At 36.5% G+C, this 8,467-nt stretch overlaps 1 pseudogene; it reads right to left on the bottom strand.

Annotated features, from left to right (window-relative positions):
• Positions 1-1,476: 1,476 nt before the first annotated feature.
• On the bottom strand, positions 1,477-8,253 carry LOC135131619 (trypsin-1-like; annotated as a pseudogene).
• Positions 8,254-8,467: the final 214 nt, after the last annotated feature.

Here is an 8,467-nt window from a genome sequence, read left to right as displayed (position 1 = left end):
TACGAAGTTGTTACATTTTTATTCAGAACATTGTTTCTGTATAAGCGATTACACTTTTATTATTTCTTTTAGAGTAAGAAATAGGACGGACCCCTTGGACACTGAGAATGATGAAACTATTTACTGGGTAAAGCACTTATTATAGCACGTTATTGCAAATAAAAAAAGTAAAAAAAAAACAAGAATTTTTCTTAAAATTCACTGTTATTTCATTTAACTGTTTGATCAGTTGATTTAAAAAAAAGAACAAACATTACTATGATCCAACATGCCAAAAACTATGTAGTTTAATAACATTGTCATGCCCAAATAATTTTGACAGCGGCCGAGCTTTTGGACACTAACAAAACAAATTTATTTATTTGGGTGTAGGCCCATTTCCTTGGAAATGGAAGAGCTAAACTGCATGTAGGGGAAGAGTTAATAATTAAACATTTCTAACATTTTGATACATATATTGAAAGAAAGAATTACAAGCATATCAAAAGAATAATCGAATAAATATGTAAATGATGAACGGAAAAATAAAACATGAAAATAAATTTACACACATAACACAAAAAAAACAACATGCAAAACTATCTTCTAAAGCGCTACGCAATTGTATTCCACTAATAAAACCCATAAATCTATGAACATAACCCACGATTTTAATTAAATTTAATCCTAAAAAAAATCAGCATGCAAACTTAAAATTAATTCAGTAAATCCCTAATTAAGTGCGATACCTTCTACACAATATTAATATTACGTGCATGATAAATAAACTTCGAAAACTGCTAACTATGAAATCGAGTATTTACTTAATTATTTAATAAACTGCGATTGGGCATTTATCTGCTAATAAAAATTATTAAAACAACTAAAACAATTAAAAAACCAGTAATTCAGTATATCCGAAGAAATTTCCACTGATAATAAGAAGAACAACTAAAATTAACGAATTAAAATCATGCACCTAGATCTACGATAACTTATGAATATAAACATGTAAAAAGAGAGATAAATGAATTTTTACGTTCTTTGATTAGCTAAATACGCCGAACACAACACGTGTTCACGAGAAAAATTAACGGTTACGGGACAGTTAAATACATGCAAAAATGAACAGTTATAGTCTTTAAATGCAGCTAAACATTGGGAAATTAGTACCATAAATGTGCTAAAATACAGTGAGACGAATCAAGTAAAATAAAATGCGACGTTTCCAAATACTGTAGCAAAATACTCAGAGAACGGAATCATATTTAAACGTAATTTTGAAAATTTTTCCGAAGAAACACGAATCAGGCTATCATGAGTAAATCGGTATAATGTAAACATCTATTCTGATGAAATCCTAAGAAAGGAGGTTTCAAAATCCTTTGCTTATTCTTTTCTACAGGGTACAAAACATTCGTGACAGGAAATCTTTTATTCAATAGGAAATTTGTGTTTAATAACGTGTAACGAATTCGTAAAAGCGTCGGTGTTTTGGATCATAATGTCACTGGAAGTTTTCAAAAAAACTTTAAAACCTACTAGTTTATTTGGGTAAATCGGTTACAAATTCGTTGATAAAATCAATAAAGTTACTAACTCTAGTGTAAACTGAAGGTGTTCCTTCAGATCCATATGGTGTGAAACCTCAAGAAACAATGCCAATAATAGTGTTACCTTGATTTAACGGTCCACCACTGTCACCTGAACAAACACTGATACCACCAGTGAGCGGTCCAGTGCAAATATTTGACTCTCCAGACAAAGGATTTTCTTGTCCTTCCTCAAGAAGTGGCTGAATAGCTGCATCACATTCTAAAAGTACAAGAAATAAAGTTGTTTCAAAGTTACAATTTCACTTACGATCAAACGAAAGAACCGGAACAGTAACAGTTTGTAAGATATCAGGCAAATTGGGAATTACGACAAGTGAAACAGAGCCCCACCCAGACAAAACTGCGTTCCCTAGAGGAATGCTGTCAACAGCTGGTAAACCAATGGGTTTAACCAGATCGCCAAATACCAACAAAGTTTCGAGTTCTAGAAGTGCGATGTCATTAGGTCCTACATCTCCCCCAAAATCCGGATGAACAATTTTTTGCACGACATTAATTTGTTGTCTTTCTGGAGTTTCTTCGAACAAGTTTGTAATCCCAACGAGAATTATGTGATCCCCAATTTCCGGAATATGGGTAACACAGTGGCCAGCTGTGAGAATCCATTTTTGAGAGATAATCGTTCCTCCACATACGTGTTCAACTAAGCCAAAAATTCCCCATTGGTAAGAGACCTGATGAGGAAACCAACCTTCTTGAGCGTCTTCACCGTTGGTGATGCGAGGATGTGAGCGGAAGGATGTTGGCTTCGAGAGAATTTGAGAAGCCGGTTTAGCTGTTGAATGACAACATTTTGCTTTTAAAATTTAGAAAAAGTTTGTTATCCAATATGGATGGGACGTTCTCTCACTTTCTTGTTTCGATATCGCAACAAATAATTTAATACCGTATGATCGAAAAAATTACAAAAATAAAAAAAAAATGGGTTATCTTGTAAATACATATGTTGTTGTATTTTTATAAATTATTTTGAAAGGTAGACATTTTTTGATATTGACAATGCTAGGAATAGCATGAAGAATAAAAAATAAATCACGCTAGATTTTCAGAAATTCGTAAATAAAAATGATACTCTACAGCATATTTCTTTTTTAGTTTTGTCAGTGTGGTCGGGATTTTATGAAAAATGGCCCAAAATCATGTGATATTTATGACATTTCTGTTTCATGTTGCTGCTTGGAGCTTTGTACAGTCAAAAAATACACTGACAATGTTTGTTCTAATTTGGAGTTAACTTCATGGTCTTTAAATTTATTAGAATGTAACTGCTATAATACTTACTGGCCTACATTTAAAAATTTGACAAACGTAACAATCTGGATAAAATTTGCTTTTGAGGAGAGAGAAACAAAAAAGAATTAAGAAAACTTTATGAAAATATATACACTTCATTTTGCATTTTTTTTTTCAATATCAGTATTTTTTTAGCTATTGTTAGACAAAGAAAATATGTTGAAAACGCCATATAACTACCATAAATAGTGTAATTATTGTATAGATTCTTACCTGAAGCAATTGTAAGCCAAATTACGAATATCAATAGAAATTTCATTGTGATAAAAGATACTCGTAAGTGTGCTGTACTTGTTGCTTTCTATTTGGAATTATGAAGATAGTGAGACTTCGTAATCTATTCAATTGAACTATAATCTAGATTTTTATGTTTGCTCTACTTTAACAATAACTACTTGAATATTGCCACTTTTTTGCAGTGTGTTGCGTTTTAGTAAGTAATATTTATTTGTGATCTTATTTTTATAACTATTTCAATTATTTTTCTTCTTTCCTTTGTTTCTATCTTTCTATCTCCATCTTTCTATTAATGTTGTTAATTATTAAAATAACCCAAATTATAAAATTTTATGCCCTCTTGATAACAAAGAAAGCTAAATTTACATTATTGCTTGGACTGCTGTAGTAACCCAATATATATTATCATCATTATTATTATCATTTTCAAACTTTTTTATTGCTAATCTCTATCGATTTTAAGGTTTTATATATCAGCACTTGATTGAACTATAAGGCAAACTATAAAATCCGAAAACAGTTTTATTTCTCTAACTACAAGGGTGTTGGTTTTTCTGAGCTCATAGAACAGGATATCTAGTGTGTATTCCAATTTTCATTCACCTGTCTTATGTTAGATGTTGATCAGAAAGATAATCTCAAAGTCTACCAGACGGATTACTTTGAAATCTTAATGCCATACATTATCCTCAATTTTAATAATAATGAAAAAACTTTCAGAGTTTAAATAATATATTTGTAGTCACTGCTACACGTGTTTCGGTACACAGTACCGTCTTCAGGCAGAAGAGAAAGTGGAGTTTTTACAGAGCTATTCCTGAATTTATACCTGATTTAACAATAGTGTTTACAAATTTATGTTAAGTAAGGGAGATTTGTTTATTTCGGTTTGGTCGTTCATTAGTGTATTTAATCTATTGTACCTATTTATTTCCAGACATTCTAATGCGTTTAATTTTGCGCCTTTATTTTCTATGTGTAAAATTTTGAATTCGTCGTTGAAATTATGCTGTTCTGGTTATTCGGACGAGATCATAGATAATATGTTAAAAAAGAAAATTAAAAAAATCACATCAGCATTAATATATCCTTTAATTAAAGAAACCAATCAGTATAACATTATAACTCATTTGGAAAACTTTCTATTAAAACTGCAAAAATACTGCAAAATGCAGGCTATAAAATTTCCTTCCGTACCAACAATTCTTTACATAAATTAATAAACAATAGCAAAGACAAGTCACCTAAGAAATCGAATTCTGGAGTTTACATGCTAAGTTGTAGTGACTGCCCCTTAGTATACATCGGACAAACAGGGAGAAAATTTGAGGAAAGGATAAAAGAACATAAATCAGCATTTGTCAATAAAAAATCAAATTCTACGTACGCGAACCACCTTATCCAAGAACAGCATAATTTCAACGACGAATTCAAAATTTTACACATAGAAAATAAAGGCGCAAAATTAAACGCATTAGAATGTCTGGAAATAAATAGGTACAATAGATTAAATACACTAATGAACGACCAAACCGAAATAAACAAATCTCCCTTACTTAACATAAATTTGTAAACACTATTGTTAAATCAGGTATAAATTCAGGAATAGCTCTGTAAAAACTCCAGTTTCTCTTCTGCCTGAAGACGGTACTGTGTACCGAAACACGTGTAGCAGTGACTGCAAATATATTATTTAAACTCTGAAAGTTTTTTCGTTATTATTAAAATTAATATGGAGTTTAAACACGTATCAGCCTCATCAATACAAACATTATCCTCAAGATGATGAGCGCTACTAAATTTATCAGTCACTCTCGTAAAAACTGATGTTATCTCAAATAATATGGAGTATTTTTTTATGTGTATGAATTATTATTCTGATATGAATTATTCTAAAAAATTTAAAGTTTAGACTATCAAATCGTAGAAATTATCCCAGACATTACATGTAAAATTTCTTTGAAATTTTGTTACAACAATAACATAAATCTTCAAAAAAAACCCAGACCCGTAGCTGTCTTATTTCTCGAAAACTGCATAATGTTTAAAGGGGAACGCTAGACGACAGACAACTTTGAATTGGGCGACATTTCTTGCCTTAACCGCAACCAGCAATTCTTCCTAAAATCTACCTGCCGCGCTGGGATAGACGATTACCGGACATGGGTCAGTTTGAGAATTTTCAAGCGATTCTATGATGATTATGATACATCAAGATACAATGGTGCTTTTTTACGATATTTCTCAGCTATATTTTTTTTAGTTGATTGAACTAGTGTCTGCGGTCTAGATTATGAAAAAAGCTGCAGTTTGATGTAGACACGTCTATATTAATATAATTTTTTCATACAAAAAACCAAAAAAAGTTATACCTCGTCTAGCGAGTCCCCTTAACGTTAATTTGTTTTTGTCTACTACATGCGACTTGTCCTTTTAAAGTATCTTAACTTTTGTCAATTTTTTTTTTAATTCATGGCTATATGTATTCCAATTTAATATTTTCAAACATTAATAATTGAATGGTTTTTATCATATGGTATTTAGAATAACAAATAATATTTATTAAAGAAGTTGTACTTTAATAAGCAAATATTGTCATAAAAACTATATTTTTTACACAAACAAAAGGACCTAACCTTATCCAGCTTTTAGCGGATCTAAGTACCTATATTTGTTTTTATATTTATCATGTAACACTAGTTGTAATGCTTCTGAATTCTCATAATTTCTGGAAAACTGACTGATGACTTTGATTTTAATTTTAAAAAATGAAAACGTTTAACTGAAGCAATATTGTATTTCAAAACGTTTTTATTAAGAAAGACTTATTAAATTAATTAATTTATGTAAGTAATTTTAATGCTATTGTTACGATTGACGGACGAATAATAAATCGGGTGTTGGTAAAACTCAAAAAATTTATTTCTTCAGGTCGAATTACAACACTATCTATTGCGACGAATATGTACAGAAATTATTCCGGCGCTCTCGACAGTCTTCACTGGATGAATGAATCCATTACCTACGGTCGCCTCTATTTAAACCCATAGTCTCTGATCGAGATCCTTCACGAACATCCATCGCGACTCCGCTTCGAGACTCCCCTGGACGCCGCTTCGAGACGCTCCAGACCTGTCTTTATGCGCCCGCCTCCCGGCCGTCAACAGCGATGATTCACCCATCAGCGCCGTGCGTACGTCCAGAAGGCTCTCGACCGCCATAGGCGTCGTACTGGGGCGGCGTAAGGGTGTATTTCGTAACACTGCCCCCCTCTTCAAATCCGATCGTCCCGATCGGAAGCGTCTTCGTTGTTTCCTTCGTACCGTTTTAGTCGATCGAGATGAACGATCTTCATCTTCGTCTTCGGTCCACGTTGGATCCGATAAACTACGTCATTTATTCTAGTGACGATAGTGTATGGACCTTCCCAGTCAGGAGCCAGTTTTGGGCAACGTCCCTTCTTCCGTCGGGGGTTATACAGCCACACTAAGTCATCTTCCTGGAATCCGCCACAGTTGGCCTTCACATCATAACGGGTCTTCATTCGGTCACTGGCAATCTTGATCCGGCCCCTCACTAGTTCATGCACGTTGACCAACTTCTCTTTCAGTTCGTCCACGTAGTCACGTACTTCCATTGGTTCTTCGGATGGCAATCCAAAGACTAGGTCACAGGGCAGCCGCAGTTCCTTCCCAAATACAACGTGAGCAGGTGTTTGGCCCGTGGTGTCGTGGATAGCTGCGCGGTAGGCCAGCAGGAATAGTGGAAGGTGCTGGTCCCAATCCCTTTGGTGCTCTTCTACCACTTTCGAAAGGTGTTGCTCCATAGTCCGATTGAACCTTTCCACCATGCCGTCGGACTGTGGGTGTAGTGGCGTTGTCCTTGTCTTACGTATTCCCAGTAGCTGCATCACTCTTTGGAAGACGTTGGATTCGAAATTGCGTCCCTGGTCTGAGTGAAGTTCCAAGGGGACGCCAAACCTACTGATCCAATTGTCAACCAGTACTTTCGCGACCGTGACGGCTTCCTGATTTGGAATGGCATAGGCATCTGGCCACTTGCTGAAGTAGTCGCTAGCCACCAGGATAAACTTGTTGCCGTCGTTTGTTACAGGGAACGGACCGGCCACATCGATGGCGATTCTTTCGAAAGGTGCCCCAACATTATATTTCTTCATCTTTCCCCTCGCCCTGGTATGAGGACCTTGGCTGGCCGCACACGTCGTACACTTGCGACACCAACTTTCGACATCGTCACGATGACCTACCCAATAAAACCTCTCCCGGATTTTCGACAAAGTTTTGTTCACTCCGAAGTGGGCTCCAGATGTTCCGGCATGAACTTCCTCTAAGACCTTGGAAACCTTTACCTTGGGGAGTACCAGCATCGTCTTAGAGGTACGCCCATCAGGACTCTCCCACTTTCGCTTCAAGAGCCCATTTTCCATGACCAGGGAATCCCATTGGGCCCATAACGCCTTCAAACTGGGGGATTGGTCGGACAATTCTGCCCAGCCGGGTCGTTCGACTCCTTCCTCCTTCCACTTTAGTATTGGTCCGATTATGTCGTCTGCTTCTTGCTCACGCTTTAACCGCGCCGTTGTCCATTCTTCATCTTGCTCAAAAATCGTCCGACGAACGGGCAGGTTCCCTTCTTCCGCGTCGATCCTGTCGCAGTGCTTGCACTCTCCACACGGACGTCTTGACAAAGCGTCAGCGTTGTTGTGAAGTCGACCCGCTCGGTGTTTGATCCTAAAGTGGTACTGCTGTAGTCTTTCCAGCCAACGCGCTACTTGGCCCTCGGGATTCTTTATCCGTAGTAGCCACGAGAGGGCAACGTGGTCGGTCCTGATCAGAAACTCCTGTCCGTATAGATACTTGTGGAAGTGGTTGACGGCTTTGACAATGGCTAGCAGTTCCTTCCTTGTGGCACAGTAATTTCTCTCTGGTTTGGAATGTAATTTACTAAAATATTCGATAACCCTTTCCTCCCCATCTTGTATCTGCGACAATACGGCCCCAACTCTCGAGTTACTCGCACCGGTATCGAGGACGAACCTTCCTTTGTCCCTGGGGTAAGCCAAAATGGGGCTGGTGCACAAAGCCGTCTTCAGTCTCTTAAAGGCCATCTCACATGTACTGCTCCACTTGAAAGTCGCCTTCTGCTCCGTCAGTTGGTGTAACGGTGCTGCGATGTCGGCATACCCTTCTACAAATCGTCGGTAATATGTGCAGAGTCCCAAGAAGCTTCGTAGTTCATGCTTGTCTCTTGGTATGGGCCAATCCCGGATAGCAAGAACTTTCGTCGGGTTGGTTTCTATTCCTTTCTCCGACACGATATGG

This window comes from Zophobas morio, unplaced genomic scaffold, assembly GCF_036711695.1.
Source record: "Zophobas morio isolate AGI-343-1 ecotype UQ-CSIRO unplaced genomic scaffold, CSIRO_AGI_Zmor_V1 ptg000021l, whole genome shotgun sequence".
In the NCBI taxonomy this organism is placed as follows: domain Eukaryota; kingdom Metazoa; phylum Arthropoda; class Insecta; order Coleoptera; family Tenebrionidae; genus Zophobas; species Zophobas morio.
The sequence above is the reverse complement of the archived record's forward strand: the minus strand, read 5'-3'. Positions and strand labels throughout refer to the sequence as shown.